Source organism: Danio rerio, chromosome 16, assembly GCF_052040795.2.
Source record: "Danio rerio strain M-AB ecotype USA chromosome 16, GRCz13ab, whole genome shotgun sequence".
In the NCBI taxonomy this organism is placed as follows: Eukaryota; Metazoa; Chordata; class Actinopteri; order Cypriniformes; family Danionidae; genus Danio; species Danio rerio.
In genome coordinates this window covers 40,060,125-40,077,500 of record NC_141036.1, presented here as the reverse complement: position 1 = coordinate 40,077,500, position 17,376 = coordinate 40,060,125, and the positions used below count along the sequence as shown (strand labels likewise).

At 35.9% G+C, this 17,376-nt stretch overlaps 1 protein-coding gene across 1 annotated transcript in view; it reads left to right on the top strand.

Annotated features, from left to right (window-relative positions):
• Positions 1–8,745: 8,745 nt before the first annotated feature.
• Positions 8,746–17,376, top strand: part of ctps1b (CTP synthase 1b) — a 101,634-nt gene continuing 93,003 nt past the window's right edge. Inside the window, exon 1 of the mRNA XM_087285613.1 lies at positions 8,746–8,950. The gene's annotated coding sequence lies outside the window, so the exon portion shown is untranslated. The remainder of the gene's footprint in view (positions 8,951–17,376) is intronic.

Genomic DNA, 17,376 nt, shown 5'->3' with positions numbered 1-17,376 from the left:
GTTTTATTAACTTGAAAATAATAATTAAACAAGTTTTGCACCATTTACTTTTCTTTTTTTAAAGTTATAAATGGACTTTATTCATTTAAATGAACATTATAGAACCTCTAAAGATCCATTGCATAGCATTTTTGTAGTTATTAAAATGAAAAATAAAATAAAAAAATCTAAACACATAGACATATTTTTTAAAAATAAAATATTTTTTACAATTACAAAACAAAAAGTACATACAATTAATCCAAAATTAAGCTATTACTAACTGAGACAAGATTTATTCAACAATCACAGCTAGAGATACAAAAGACAAATATATTTATTCATAGATTTTCCTTCAGCTTAGTCCCTTTATTTATCAGGGGTCGCCAAAGTGTATCCAGCACATGTTTTATGCAGCGGATGCCCTTCCAGCTGCAACCCAGCACTGGAAACACCCATAAACTCTCACATTCACACAAACTATTTTAGCTTATTCAACCCAATAGCGCATGTATTTGGATTGTGGGGGAAACCAGAGCACCCGGAGGAAACCCATGCGAACACAAGGAGAACATGCAAACTCCACAAAGAAATGCCAACTGACCCAGCCATTTGTATAATGTTATTATTATTAGCAGTGTTATTTATTATATGCATATTTATATTTGTTTTAATAAAAACTAGGTTAGATTTGTCCACCTGTTGGTTTTTGGAGAAGTAAACAATGGGGCATAAGCATAGGATGTGTGCTATAACTTGGCTCACACGGAGTCTGTGCCCACAGAAATCCGAATATTTCCACAGATTTTTAACCCATCATTGAGTATATATTTAATACATGTATTTCTATTTAGTTTTTGAATTAATTTCAGTAATAGTATTGACTATTACAAGAGTGTTCATTTGATTTATTTACAATACAGTTTGTAAATAATATTTTCTGCCTTTTAGTTGATATATTTTTTGAGAGACTTGCTTTATTTACTAAATAAGTGGATCTAGATGCAGTTGTTTTTACAAAATTCTCTGCAGAAATAGCAAAAAATGTCTGCAGATACTGTCTGGCCCTAGTTATAACTCGTTTTTTGACCACACTTTGTTATTATTTTTCATTTATTTGTTTGATGGAAATTAGAACTGAATTTAGAAATAGTTTTGAAACAAATCTTTGTGCTTAACAAGCAAGATTAAATATGCAGGCTAATGGATGTCTTTCCCTGTTTCATTATCCACTAAAGTAAAGGAGTAAAGTAAAGAGTAAAAGTAAAATAAAAAGAAAGTAAAAAGGCCAAATGGAGGAGGCTCCTTTATCCTCGCGCTGCAGATGGTCTGTTTAACAATTTTTTTAGTTTTTCCACTTACAAAGTCCGTCATGTGAATAGTAAATGTGTCATGGCATGATGCAACTGACTCTTAAGGGCGTCACACACTGTATGCGACGTTAGGTGCCGCAAAACGGCGCACACATAACAGTTAAAAGTATCCCACCCCTGACGCGCACATTTGCATGCTATTTAAGATGAAACTAATCAGATGGATCCCTGTGGCGCGGCAGAAATATGAACAGTGTCTTGAGTCGTGGCTGGGTGCCGAGGACAGCCGCCGACTTGCGGCACCGGTTTGTGTACACTAATTGAAACCTCTATTTAGAATTCTAAAATGCATGGTGCTGTGTGGCGCTACTCGGGGCGTCACTGAACGGCGCTTCTGGTGTGTGACTCCCTTTAAAGGAATGGGAGATGAGACTCTGATTGGTTTAATGCACTTTAAATGTACACACCCCTATTCACATTAAGAGAATAAGTACAACTCTGTTGGGGGGTGCAAAGCGTCCTTAAAATAGCAATAATGGATTCGGACAACCCCTTAATGCTTTTGTGCATTACTCTTTAGACTTTGGGCCTAGATCATTAAAATAGAGCCTATAGTGATTCATTCATTCATTCATTTTCTTTTTGGCCTAGTCCCTTTATTAGTCAGAGGTCACCGCAGTGGAATGATCCGCCAACCACCACAGTCAAGGCTCGAACCAGCGACCATCTTGCTGTGAGGTGATCGTGCTACCCAATGCGCCAACGTGACCCACCCTAGAGATACAAAGGACAAATATTTTTAATCAATTTAATTGTTTTATTTATTAATGAATCTTCTAAGTTTCTGAAAACTGCACACTTTGCATTTATTATGTTGCACCATAAAGTGAAGTCTTTATTTTACATCATGTTTTTATCATCCTCTTCCCACATGGGCCTCCAAAATCAAAACCTTCCCCCAGGCTGTTTTTACATAAGTGTGGTGTCCCAAATTTGAAATGAAACATTTGTCTAGAGTCAGGTGTTCTGATTCCCTAACAGAATAAAGCAGCTGGGCTTGGAATCAATATTTCAGTGTGAATAATCACACCACATATACATTCCCAATTACCTGTGCATTAGACCTCATCCGCTCCTCAGGGCAGACGCACGGTCCATTGAGATCTCAGCTGTGGGAGCTGCTTATTTACCCACAGTGTCGCAGCTCTGCAAGGGTGTAGACGTGTTGGATTAATGTCTATTGACACACAAACAATTCAAACATATGATTAAGCCTAAACAACTAGACATGCCCATGGACATCAGCGCCACAGCCCCTAAAGTTAGTGGTTTAGTGCCGAGCTTAGACACCTAGTTTGGAGGCTTGTTTGTACAGTACGTGTCTGGCCGGCCGAGGGCTCGTCCTCCCCCACACCTGATTAGTAAAAAGAGGCAAGAAGCTGGAGGAGGGGCCCGCCAACTGCCACCAAGAGCAGTGCAGAGAGGCTAAATACAGAGCATGCTCATACTGCTGGACATGTCAACTTCTGTTTGGTTTAACCTAGAAAATGTGTTCTGTTAAAGCTCACGGATGACTGTAGGGTGATGTTTAATAGTGTGTCTGACTTTAATCAAGTCAGAAAAAATTTACACAAACTATTTCAACTTAACTTTTTGTAAGTTTTATGTGACTGAAATCTGGCCAATGCGAAGAGCATGCTTTTGAAAACGATACAGTTATCGTCAGTGCAATCTAAAAACAACAACAACGTTGATGTTTTTCTAGGTTTTTTTTTCTCCAGGAATGTCTAAAAAGGCTGTATTTATTATGCTAAGCTGGTTTTTGGCATTGAGGTGTTGTTTACACTAATATATATATATATTTAAAATGTATAATTTTTGGGTACAATTTGGCATCCAAACTACTTGCCCATTGTAAAAAAGGCTGTGGTTCCACAATTCCTTCATGTTGTCCCAACACAAATCAATTATTCATTCATTCATTCATTTTCTTGTCGGCTTAGTCCCTTTATTAATCCGGGGTCACCACAGCAGAATGAACCGCCAACTTATCCAGCAAGTTTTCACGCAGCGGATGCCCTTCCAGCAGCAACCCATCCCTGGGAAACATCCACACACACAATCACACACACACTCATACACTACGGACAATTTAGCCTACCCAATTCACCTGTACCGCATGTCTTTGGACTGTGGGGGAAACCTGAGCACCCGGAGGAAACCCATGCGAAGGCAGGGAAAACATGCAAACTCCACACAGAAACGCCAACTGAGCCGAGGTTTGAACCAGCGACCTTCTTGCTGTGAGGCGACAGCACTACCTACTGCGCCACTGCCTGGCCCACAAATCAATTAAGTTAATTTAATCTTTTTTTTTCCAAATATAAGTTGATTAGACATAAAATTGTTAAGTTGTGCCAAAAAAAAAACTTTAGAATTGTGTTGTTTCAACTTATTTTCAAGAATTCATTTGAACAAGCAGCAAACAACATTTTTTTGAGCCTATCCAAGTCATTTCACTCGGCGGCCATCATTGAAGCACCTCTCAGGCAGTATGCTCGGGCATTTTGTCTGAATGAGAAAACATCAAGTTCTTTGAAACTGCTAGCCAAGCTTACGATTACATTACATATTTGGAATCATCAATAAAATTGAACAACAGCTGTCTTATAAGTTTCATTTCTAAACATCTGAATCAAACAAAACTGCATATTTTCAGGTTATATGCTAATGTGCATGCACACTCAAAGGGAATGAGATCACAGCACCAACCTCGTTTACAGCAGTGTTACATATAATCAACCTCTGGATAATGCTTTGTCAGATTGCACTGCTCTTCTGAAGTAATCCACAACTTGATCTTGATGGTGAATCTCCTCGAGAAATTAAAGTGATTCTTTGTTTACAAGTTTGTGGGTGTTTCAGTAATTGCTGTCATGTAATGTGCGTTTGACAGGATGGACTGTACGTCTCCTTTGTTTTTTTATACAGATTCCAAAACCAAAAAACGTTTGTTTTTAACTGTACTTGGTTACTTTAAAAGCACAGATTTCAAGCTTTATCTGGATATATGTGTGTGAAGCAAGTATTCGCTGAGATTTCTGTGTGTTTGTTGACCACCAAACTGTCTAAAAAGCACACATCTGGTCCAGGGGCGGACTGGGACAAAAATTCAGCCCTGGCACTGTTGCCACACCAGCCCACATTACCACACCGACACAGCCCCACCCACGGACACGCACATTCGCTATTCATTTTGGTGTAAAGATGGTGAAATAATATGACATTCTTGCCAGATTTTGATTATGTCCAGGTAACCCTGGATTGGGTCGGCCCATCTTGAAACCAGGCGGCAGTGGCCGATTGGGCCAAATGCTTGACATTTATTATTTTTATTATTTTTATAATCATCATCATCATCATAATATCACATCTAGCAAGAAATAAAAGCTGTCTGCAATTAAAAAAACAATACATATTGAAAAAAAAAACTGACCAGCCCACATTTAAAAATTGGTCCGGCCCATCTTGCATTTGCCAGAATTGCCAGAAGCCAGTCCGCCCCTGATCTGGTCCCCCGGAAAAAATGTCAGTCTATAGCAATTGATGATTAGCTCCTGTACTAGTAGGCGGGGCTTCATTCGCCATATTGACCTTTACACTGTTCCCCATTCAAAACTATACTAGTGACATGTTTTGTGTATTCTATAGTCTTTGGTGTGTCTTTGAAAATGCTAAAGATTAAAGTTTGGAAATGCTGGTTTTCAGTGTCAGTATAGCAGTGGAAATGGAGGTCTAGCTATCTACAACCACTTTTTGACCTATTTTCTGGATTATTATCATGTATTTATTCATCAAGTCCCTCTTCACACAGAATGTGTTTTTTAAAAAAATTTTTGCGTTGAGAGGCACATCTTTTGAATGGTTTTCTAATGGCTGCAAACATTTTGCATACTGCATATGTGCCCTGCCCGACTCGCGTTTTAACTGCCTGCTGCGCCTTCCATTTTTTGTGTTGCGCCTGCAGTTGAATAAAAGTCAACTCTGATTGGAAGAAGAATGCTAGGTCAGTTGTGTCTTCTAGGTCAGTTACGATTAATTCACCAATCAGATAAAATCAGAGGTGGAGTTGAGGTGACAGCAGTGTTTGTGTTGTCAAGACGACTACATAGACTTTTTAAAGATGGAGAAGAGGCTAGTGGACGAATTTCAAATTATTTCAAGTGAACTGTTTTAAATTATCTGAGGGTGTTTGAAATTCTTGCTTCAAAAATCTTGAATATCACACTATTATAAAATATTAGAATTATAACAATATCAGCGGCATTGTTTGCGCATAATATGCAGATGATTCAGTCGTTGCCTAGTGGCATAAATAAGTGCATCGTACTTTTTTTTTTTCTTGTCAACAAAAAAGGTTGTGTGGTGCGCCAAAAACATGTTCGGCCTGATCTGCCCCTTATATGACCATTACATAACTGGTAGACTGCAAGTACGGATGTTGGCAAAATATTAGCATTCCAATTGAGCATGAATAGTCATGTATCATACCTTTTACACTGTATAGTGTGGATAGAGATTGTTTTTCACAATTGCCATAAAAACACCTTACTGAAGAGTGTTTTCATTCTAAAATGCCGTTTAATACAAATACACACTATTGTACCTCAGTATCATGAGCAACACAAACACAATCCTGTAGTTTCCTGTTGTTGTTTAAGTACTTGCATTTGGCTATTGACTAAAATTAGTGTAGCGTACACTACCGGTCAAAGATTTGAGGTTAATTTTTTTTCAAGTTTTTTTGTAAAGAAAAAGATTTTGTTAATCAAGGCAGCATTTATTAAAAGTACAAAAAAGGTTAAAATGTTAAATATTTATTTATTACTTATGGTATGTAGTTTCAATTGAAATTATTACTCTAGATATTATTGGTTTTATAACTATTACCATTAATAATATTAATAATAACAACAATAATAACTAATATTAGAGTGATTTCTGAAGGATCATGTGACTCTGAAGACTGGAGTAATGAAGCTTAAAATTCATCATTAAAATCTCTGGAATAAATGATTAAATTAAATGATAAACTACTTTTGAACAGTTGTTTTATAGTCCAATAACATTTTACAATTTTACAATTCGAACTGTGTTTTTGCTGAAGTATATGCAGCCATGGTGAGCAGGAGAAGCTTATTTTAAAACATTTAAAAATCCTACTGACCTCAAACTTTTGACCAGTAGTGTATGTGTACACATATTGTTAGTGTTTTTACATAATTGCAATTTTTGCTTATAAAGCAACAGTCTTGTTAAATTTTAGTTTTTCGTTTGAAGGTTTGGATTTTCAGTCCCTAAAAATGTCATTGTTATGTAAATAAACAGCCAAAATGCATCAAAACTTCTTTTTTTTGTTGTTGCTAAAAATGGCATCATATAAACATCACTTATAGCTCTCCGTTTAAGTTAGCTTTCTGTTTCTGCACTTAAATGGGGCTTTTCACCATAATCAGCTGTTGAATTACACAATGTGATGGTCAATTTTATACAGTGCATCCAGAAAGTATTCATAGCACTTCCCTTTTTCCACAATTTTTTGTTACAGCCTTATTCCAAAATAAATGTAATTCATTTATTTCCTCAAAACTTTGCACACAATACCTCATAATGACAATGTGAAAAAAGAGTTTTTTTTAATTGTTGCAAATTTATTGAAAATAAAAACCTAAAAAATTCACATGTACACAAGTATTCACAGCCTTTGCCGTGAAGCTCTAAATTGAGCTCAGGAACATTCTGTTTTCACTGATCATTCTTGAGATGTTTCAGCAGCTTAATTGGAGTTCATCTCTGGTAAATTCAGCTGATTGGACATGATTTGAAAAGACATACACCTGTCTATATAAGGTCCAAGGGTTGACAGTGCATGTCCAAGCACAAACCAAGCATGAAGACAAAAGAATTGTCTGTAGACCTCAGAGACAGGATTGTCTCGAGGCACAAGGCTGGGGAAGGTTACAGAAAAAATTCTGCTGCTCTTAAAGTTATTATGAGCACAGTGGCCTTCATCATCCGTAAGTGGAAGGTGTTTGGAACCACCAGGACTCTTCCTAGAGCTTGCCAGCCATCTAAGCTAAGTGATCAGGGGAGAAGGGCCTTAGTCAGGGAGGTGATCAATAACCCGATGGTCACTTTGTTTGAGCTTCAGCGTTCTTCTGTAGAGAGAGGAGAAACTTACAAAAGGACAACCATCTGTGCAGAAATCCACCAATCAGGTCTGTATGGTAGATTGACCAGAAGGAAGCCACTTCTTGCCTGGAATTTGCCAAAAGGCACATGAAGGACTCTCAGACCTTAAGACACTAAATTCTCTGGTCTGATGAAACTAAAATTGAACTCTTTGGAGTGAATGCCAGGAGTTACGTTTGGAGAAAACCACGCAGTGCTCATCACCAGGCTAATAGTATCCCTACAGTGAAGCATGGTGGTAGCAGCATCATGCTGTGAGGATGTTTTTCAGCAGCAGGAACTGGAAGACAAGTCAGGATAAAGGGAAAGCCGAATGCAGCAATGCGCAGAGACATCCTGAATGAAAACCAGCTTCAGAGTGCTCTTGACTTTAGACTAAAGCGATGGTTCATCTTCCAGCAGGACAATGACCCAAAGCACACCACCAAAATATCAATGGAATGGCTTCACAACAACTCAGTGAATATCTTTGAGTGGCCCAGCCAGAGCCCAGACCTAAATCATATTGAACATCTCTGGAGAGATCTGAAAATGGCTGTACACCATCGTTTCTCATTCAACCTGATAGAGCTTAAGAGGTACTGCAAAGAGGAATGGGCAAAAATTCCCAAAGAAAGGTGTGCCAAGCTTGTGGCATCATACTCAAGAAGACTTGAGGCTGTAACTGCTGCCAAAGAAGCATCAACAAAGTATCAAAAAATCTTTTTTCACATTGTCATTATGGGGTATTGTGGGTTGAATTAAAAAAAAATGAATTCAATTTATTTTGGCATATGGCTGTAACAAAAAATGAGAGAGATTTTTTTAACTGATCAAAAATAAATGCAGTTGAACATATTCAGCTGCACAACTATTTTTGACTTGCTTATTCTGCTTCATTTCAGTATTTTTAGAAAGATTATTAAAGGAAGTGACACAAAAGACATGAGTAATGTTGCTGAAAGTTCATCTTTGCCATTACAGGAATAAATTATTTAATTAAATATTGTAAAATAATAACAGTTTCACAGTGATACTCTTTTACTGTATTTTAGTTTAAAAAAAATGCAGCCTTGTCGGGATTTAGTCTTGTTTTGAAAAATATGTTTGCAAGGCCAACCTTTTTAACACCAGTGTATCACTTAAAAGAGTGTTTTTGTCACTCAGACACTTTGCCCTGCTTTGCTAAGAGGAGATCAGGCTCCCCAACCCCCTCCAACCCAGTTACAGAAACACTTCACTATCTACCTTGTTTATTTAGCTCCAAAATGACCTCTCGCTCTCTCTCTCTCTCGCTCTCACAAGAGCTGAGCAGCTGGATATTGCTGCAAAGCTGTTGTTTTTCGCCCTTGTTTCTTCAATAGATTTCTTAGTATGGGCCGGGAACTTGTTTTCATCATTATTCTGGCATGAAGTTTCAACAAATTGTAAGTAATATGTGTCAACAGGGTCACGTCAGGTCAGGGTTTGGGTGCTGGCTGCTTAACAAGGGCACTCCCAGTAAATACATGACGCAATTATACATTGCAACAGCTCGAATATGATTTTGCTCTTAGTGAGTTCTTCAAAAATACTGTAAATATGTCAGCTGTGTAGGCGTTGACCTGGGTTATTTATTTTTTTAATTCAAAATATGTCATATATATGCATGATGGCTGAAATAAAACAAAGCAAGTCTTTATCTTGTGACTGGTCCCATAAGCAGTGTCACAATTTTAGGGCATAGTTCAGATTTTCCCAAGACTGCATGTATGACAGCAGGAGCGAGACCTTCTACTGTTTCACCAAAACAGAAACACACCTGCTGGGCTTCAGAGAATCTTCGCCCCACCCCCACTCAAACAACCCTCCCCCAAGACCAACATATGCATAATGCTTTGTCTTAGGCCCTGTTTACATCTAGTGTTCAATGCACTTTTGTCAGTTTGATGACATATAAACAACGCTAAATACAGATGAGATCTGAAATGTTTGTTCACTTTTGAGCATTCAAAACTGCTCATGTGGTTGACATACATACGTCAACAAATGACACCAACTATTATCAGTGGTGTAAAGTAACAAATTCCAAATACTCAAATTACTGTAATTGAGTATTTTTTCATCAATTGTAATAAGTTGTATTAAATATTGTGAACTTTTACTCTCTCTTGAGTACATTTTTAGCACTGTATCTGCCTTTTTATTCAACTATTGTCCTTCAACCTGCAGTCACTACTTTATTTTTCTTGTCTATGGGGATTGGCTAAAGTAGAATAATCAGTCCTGTAATTCTTGTTCAATCAAATCGACATAGAAACTAAATCGCATCATACTAAACAACCTCAAGACTTGCACGCTTTTTAAATGCAGCAAATAACTTGGAAGCTTTAAAAGTGTCGGTCACACTTTACAATAGGGTTCATTAGTTAATGTTAAGTAATGCATTTACTAACATGAACAAACAATGAACAATACATTTACTACAGCATTTATTCATGTTATTTAACGTTAGTTAATGAAAATACAGTTGTTCATTGTTAGTTCATGTTAACTCATGGTGCATTAACTAATGTTAACAAGCATGGACTTGAATGTTAATAATGCATTAGTAAATGTTCAATTATGATTAATAAATGCTAAACAAGTGTTATTCATGATTAGTTCACAACTAACTGCGCTACAAAATGTTACGTTTACACATCCCTGCAAAAATTGCATGTAAAACTTTCACAGCATAATACAACACTCACTACTATTGAGTACTTTTGAAAGGGCTACTTTTTATTCGTACTTTGAATAATATTCACAACAGATTTTACTCTGCTTGCATTACATTTTTGAGCATGTAATGGTACTTTTACTTGAGTATGATTTTTCAGTAGTCTTTCCACCGCTGACTATTATCCACCTATAGACTTTCTTGGGTGTTGTATACACTAATGTTAATGTTCTGTTATGGGATTCACACTAGCAGCTTCGCCCATGAAAACAAAGTATTTTAAAAATGCTAAATACAGAGTTTTATTTTGAAAATGCTGGTGTTCTGTTTCAGTTTAGAAGTACTTAAACTTTTGAAAATGGAGGTCAGGTCTTCTAGACTAATGCATATTGTTTCCTGATTCCCTCTCATATGTTCATTATGCCACCAGCAGAATGCAAGTTTTTAATCTTACAGTTGTTTACAGGAAAAACAGCCACAAATACCACATATATTATTCACAGTTCACTACTGTAATATGCACTGGATTGGGGGTAATTTCAAAACTTTTACAGTAACTACTGCATATTAGAAATTTGAGGTATTCTGCTGTAATCATAGTAAATCAAGTACTGCTACTGTAGTTGAAGACAAAAATGAGACAGTTGATAAATAAAATATTAATTGTATCACAAAATATATTTGAAATAGATTGATGAATGAAAATGACTTTTGTAAACCGTTTAAAATATAAATAAAAATAATGAATATTAAAATACTGTTGTACATGATCTCGTCACTTTTTGGAATTGCCAGTGTAAAATATAAATGAATTACAGTAAAACTACTGTAAAGTTGTCTTACTGAAAAATTAAATAAAATGAAGCTGTGATAGGGTCACCTACATTCACAGATAAGTTGCGGTAAATTGCTGGCAACAGTGCTGCCAAAAAGTTCCCGCAAAAATACAATAAAATTTCTAGCAGTGTATGAATGATAAGCCACTCTAAATCAAAGTTTCACACAGACTTGACCTTCATCGGTTTATTAATTAGAATTTTCATTACCAATACGTACGTTAAATGTTAAGTTATATGAAGTGTGTTTGCCAAGGAGACTTAAATTTTGCGTTTGGTTTGGTTCAAAGGTGAATAGGTTTTTATTCAGTGTTTTTTATGTAAGTTGATACAGTATATACTCCCTAAAGGATTAGTTGACTCAATTATTAAAAAATTCCTCATAGTTTACTCGCCCTTATGTCTCATCTGTGAGATGAGACATTAAGGTCAAACATTGCATAGAAGGAAGCACTGACCCATTTTAAAATATCATTTTATCCTGGCACTTAGGGACAAAACCAAAACACATGGATGAATTAAATTTTATCTAATATATTTAATAACAAAAATAGTTTTTTATTATTACTTTTCCAAGTGATGTTTAATGGAGAGAAGATTGTTTTTAACATATTTATAAATGCAAATGTTATAATATCTAATAACTAATATCTTTTACCTTTGCCACAATGACGGCACATGATATTTTACTAGTCATGTTGCAAGATACTAGAATTCAGCCCAAAGTTGAAATACTACAATTGAAAGGTTTCACTACATTAATAAGGTTATCTAGGCAAGGTAGATTTGCTAGGAAAGTCATCGGACAACAGTGGTTTGTCATCTAGCTAATAAAAAAATAATAATAATTATTAAGGCGCTAATAATATCAACATAATAATAACAGAAAAAAATGCTTTTATCACAGCCAAACTAAAAGACACACGACCTTCTCTATAGAAGAGCAATACACTGGGAAAGGCTGTGAAAACATTTCCTTGCTCTGTTCAACATCAAAAATATTTGTAAAAGAGTTACAATTTCACAGAAGAGCAAAATGTTTTGCCTTGTACTGTAAATACTGTATTAGTAACTTATTAGAAATACAATTAATTCTTATTTTATTTCACTAAATTTTACTCAGTTTACCAAAATAGTACATCATATTAATATAATAGCTTTTTTTACTATACAGTATATACAGTGCTCAGCATATAAAGGCACACCCCTCACAAATCTATCTTTTAAATCAGTATTTTTAATAGTAAGCTATACAGCATTATACTTCTGCATACATTAGATTAATCAGTACTGAAGCCAAATCTGGAGCTCACCTAACAAAATAACGGTTATAAAAATTACGATAGTGGTCCAAAAACTTGTACACCCACATTTAGATGTTATAGAAAAATATTACATACAAATACAAAAAAGGAAAAATCAAGAGAAGCAAAAAAAAAAAAAAAAGAAAAACGTAGTTTTATTTTTAGTAATACTTTGCATGAATTTATTGTATTATGTTTTAATTTCTAAATATGTTTAGTGACTAAAAGGTTATTTTAATAAATACTTCTGTTTAGTAAATATGTTTTGTTTAAATGCACCAAAATATATTGCCTATATTCACTGAGAAACTGAAACAAATATTCATTTTCAAAATGGGCTGTACTCAGTTATGCACTATATATATTGTATTTGTATATATGTATTTATTTATTTGTTTATTTTATATTTTATGTAGTATTATATAAACCTTCCCCATTAGCAAAGTAGACAAAAGAGACTTTAAAATGCCAGGTGTCACAAACAATACGTCTCCCTTGTCTACTTGCATCTTAATACCAGGTGTAAACAGAGCCTTATTCTACAAATCAACTGCTCCCAACTCCTAAGGCTCCAAGACTTAACACACACTTAACAAAATAAAGAGTTGTTTGCACCCACTCAAGATACGGGCCATTTGAAGGCATTCATCTAGTGCTCCAGACCCATCACAGACATCACCTTATAAAGCCTATAGCGACTGGCCCATAATCACCACGCTGCCTGTTGAAGCGTTCACGGATAATTAAGGGGAAGATGTTGTCGGTAGATCAGCATGGCAGCACCATCTGCTAGTTTGTTGACTGACTGCTTTAACAGTGATGTTGGTTATACCCTGCCTGACACTTGTCTACACGCAGACACTGTTGAAAGCGCAGTTCTGATGGTTTCAGCACCTGCAGACCCAGTTTTGTTCACGCAAAACAATCTGTTTCGGTTGTGAAGTGTGCACCATTTTTTTGCATGACTGGTGCAGCTGCGAGATCTGTACAAATCCCTGTCCTGTGCAGAGCTTGTGTTGTTGTTTTGAAGATGCGTGACTCAGTGTTTATGACTCTCGCTGTATGTACAGTGGAGCAGGATTAGACAGAAGGCCTTGTGGGTACCCATGGTTGTGATTGGCCAACCAACAGATGGTCACCAGCACTATTAAACAACATGTTTTTAATTTTTTTTTTGTCTTTTGCATAATCTTCAGGAGTTTTTGTCTGTTTTTTTGTTGAATAAGTCACTTAGCTGAGTAAATTAAAGTAAGATTATTAAAGTTATACAGTAATACGAAGTAATACAGTTCAGCTTGATTTTAGTTTGCACTGGAAATGTGGCTGTGATTTTAATAGTAAAAACTTTAAATATTCTAGAGTTAAAATCTGCAACCTGATTAACCATCCAGATCTCATGAGAAAAACGTAATTATTTGACGGATTGTCCGAAAATTTGGTAATTCGTGTAAATTAATACAATTTCATCCATATGACTCAGATGATAACATGATTTTTAAATGGTTGTGCCCAACTGAGCCTGGTTTTTCTCGAGAATTTGTTCTTTATTTTTTTCAGTTGGTGAAGTTTTATTCCTCGCCAATGTCACCACTGGATTGCTTGGTTTGGGACTTGTGGAGCTGCGCATCAATGGATTTGCTCTTCAGTGTTTGGACTTTCAGCAGTGACAATTAAACCACACTGAGCTGAACTAAACTGAACTTCAACTCTGAAACTGGACTGACAGAGTTCCAATTTACTAAAACTTCTGTGTTAAGCTGCTTTGACACAATCTACATTGCATAAGCGCTATAGAAATAAACATGAATTGGCGTGCAACCCCAAACCCCTCCCCTAACTCTAGCCCTCACTGGGAGATTAACTAATCAAATGTTTGAATGAGATTGTACAACTTTATACAAATTAACCACAAAATCCAAGATGTATGGATGGTCATGATATTTGGTTGGATTTTGTTACCATCACTATGTTTTTTTTAATTATACATTTTATGATACATTTAATATTCATTCATTCATTTTTCTTTGGTTTAGAACCTTATTCAGAGATCGCCACACTCACAGTGGAATGAACCACCAACCTTTCCTGCATTTGTTTTAGTAAATGAGACACTGTGTCGCCTTGTTTTTAGTTTTGCACAGTAAATAATGGTAAAAAATCTGTAAATGGTTAAAATCTGTAACCTAGTTAGCCATCCAGATCTCATAAGAAAAACGTAACTATTTGTCAGAAAATGAGCTAATTCATGCAAATTAATACCATTTCATTTGTATGAAAACATGTGATTTTTTCAACATCCAAGATTTCTAAATTGCTGTGAAACTTTGTTGGGTTTAGAGTGAGTTTCATTAATATATATATACGTTGAATAAACATAAATTGACTTTCACAGAATTCCCTGAATGACACATTTTTTTGTTTACATCAATATGTTTTTTTGTTAATTTTATGTTACATCTAATATTCATTCATTTAATCATTTTCCTTCGACTTAGTCACTTTATTCATCAGGGGTCACCACAGTTTATAGAATAAAACAAATAATTTGGTCTACTCAAACACAACTATATATTGTAAATTCAGAAAAAAGTAGTGAATACTTGCGGTCTCTTAAGTACTTTAATTAAACGATTTATGTGCTTTATGATATGCATTATATATCAATTAAAATATACAAATAATCACAGTGGGCGACGCAGTGGCGCAGTAGGTTGTGCTGTTGCCTCACAGCAAGAAGGTCGCTTGGTCGCTGGTTTGAACCTCGGCTCAGTTGGCGTTTCTGTGTGGAGTTTGCATGTTCTCCCTGTGTTTGCGTGGGTTTCCTCCAGGTGCTCCGGTTTCCCCCACAGTCCAAAGACATGCGGTACAGGTGAATTATGTGTGTGTGTGTGGATGTTTCCCAGAGATAGGTTGCGGCTGGAAGGGCATCTGCTGCATAAAAATGTGCTGGATAATGTGTTGGCTCATTTCGCTGTGGCGACCCAGGATTAATAAATGGACTAAGCCGACAAGAAAATGAATGAATAAATGAATGAATGAAATATACACAGCCATAACAAGCTTAATAGGACAAAATCAGGGAAAATATGTCTTTTAATCCAATTTAACGTTTCATTAGACATGTTTATCTAATACTTCTCTAAATAAATCTGCCGCTTTAAAAGTCATGAGACAACGCTCTCCACCATATTTATAAAATCGTAATTAGTCACATTCTTCAAACACAATACACGCATTTTTTAACAAACTTTTTGTTTTTGCTCTCAGATAAACTGAACTAACATAACTGCTTCCATAACTGCTCAAGAATCCAACTTTTCCCCTGATTACCGTCACACAGAAATCACCCAGTTCTGCGTTAGCTGTCAAAACCACCTTGTACAATGCAACTAGTGCTCTCAGTTTTATTTTCCTGTCATCATCGAGCAGCGAAACCGAAGTTTGATTAGCTCTGCTATTCTCCCCTCCACCCGTGGCTGTTGTGTTGTGGTAGTGAGCTGGCTGTGGGGGTGGGGGTTTGTTATTGTTCAGACTTCTCATACCAGAAATGTCTATAAATACACGCAGTGCTTCCTCTTAGTGAACACAACGCCCCGGCTGGACGTGGTGAGTCAGGGCCATGCGAGAGGACAGTGGGTGGATTCTGGATAAGCACCTTTGAGGAAGACTTGTTCACTTGTGGATGGGAGGGTCTTGTTTTAGGGAGCGAGAGCAGGGGTTGACTTCTCTAAAGCCCCTGTTTTTGACAGTGCCACATCCTGTTGAAAGCAACCCTGAAAATGAAACTAGAATAAACATTTGATTCACCTTTGAGGTCAATAAGACTAATACACTGATAACTCATAACAGCCAGCTTATTAAAATAACCGGTTGTGTTAGCACTGTTGGACATTTTTTGCATTTTTGCGGTAACCTAATGGCAGCTCTTTTGCCAACTGCCTCTTTACCGTAACTTACCTCTAATAGTTTTTTACAGTAGGAGAGCCCTATCGCAGTTTAATTCTTACAGCGAAATATCCCAACTGCAACTTCTTTATGGTAAAATGCCCTTTACCACATTTTAATCATACAGTAGGACAATTTTTACAGTTTTACTGATATTTATTTACATTTTACACTAGCAGTAAAAACTTAAATTTTTATTATTTACTATAACAAGCGACAAGTTTTGTCTTCAACTACAGTAGCAGTACTTGATTACTTTGATTACAGTAGAATACCGCAAATTCCTAATGTGCAGTAAGTTACTGTATATGTTTTAAAATTACCCACAATGCTGTGCATTTTACAGTAGTGAGCTGTAAAGAATGTGTGTGGCATTTTACTGCCCGTTTTTGCAGTAAGTAACTGTATAATTGCGGCAAACTCTAACAGTGTACATGCAAAATAGCCAACCTGCAATGCAAGTGGTTTTGGATGTAATTACACTGGAAAACAATATCTGTTAATTAACAGTCTCTGTATTTGTTGTATTTTCTGTTTATTTTTGGTTGTGAATTGGATTATGGTTGGAGCATGATCTCTGCTCTGTAGATTTTTAAGGTTCGACCTTGACTTTTATTGACATTTTTTCATAATAAAAAAAGTCATTTATAATAATGTAATGTATAAGAAATAATATATGGAGAAATAAGTCTGTAAAATAACAGACAATGTACTGGCAGTTTATTACAACATAATTTGTACCATAATGTAGAACACCAACCCAGACTATATAGCACTTTAAACTATTAAAATATATTCATAAAAGCCCCTTTTCAAACTATTCAAGGGTAACAGTTGTTGGAGTAAAATTCCATAATGTTAGTATAATGTCCCATAATCCAGTTCAACAGCATAAATAAATTAGGAAAAATAAAAGCATGAATCACAAAATATGGAAAATTGCTAGTTTACAGTACATCAGTTACTTTCTACCGATACCGAAATCTACCGATTTTAAGGTAATTGAATTGCAGTTATTTTTAATGTACTGGCCTTCATTCTGTATAAATCAATTCAAAGAAGCAGAG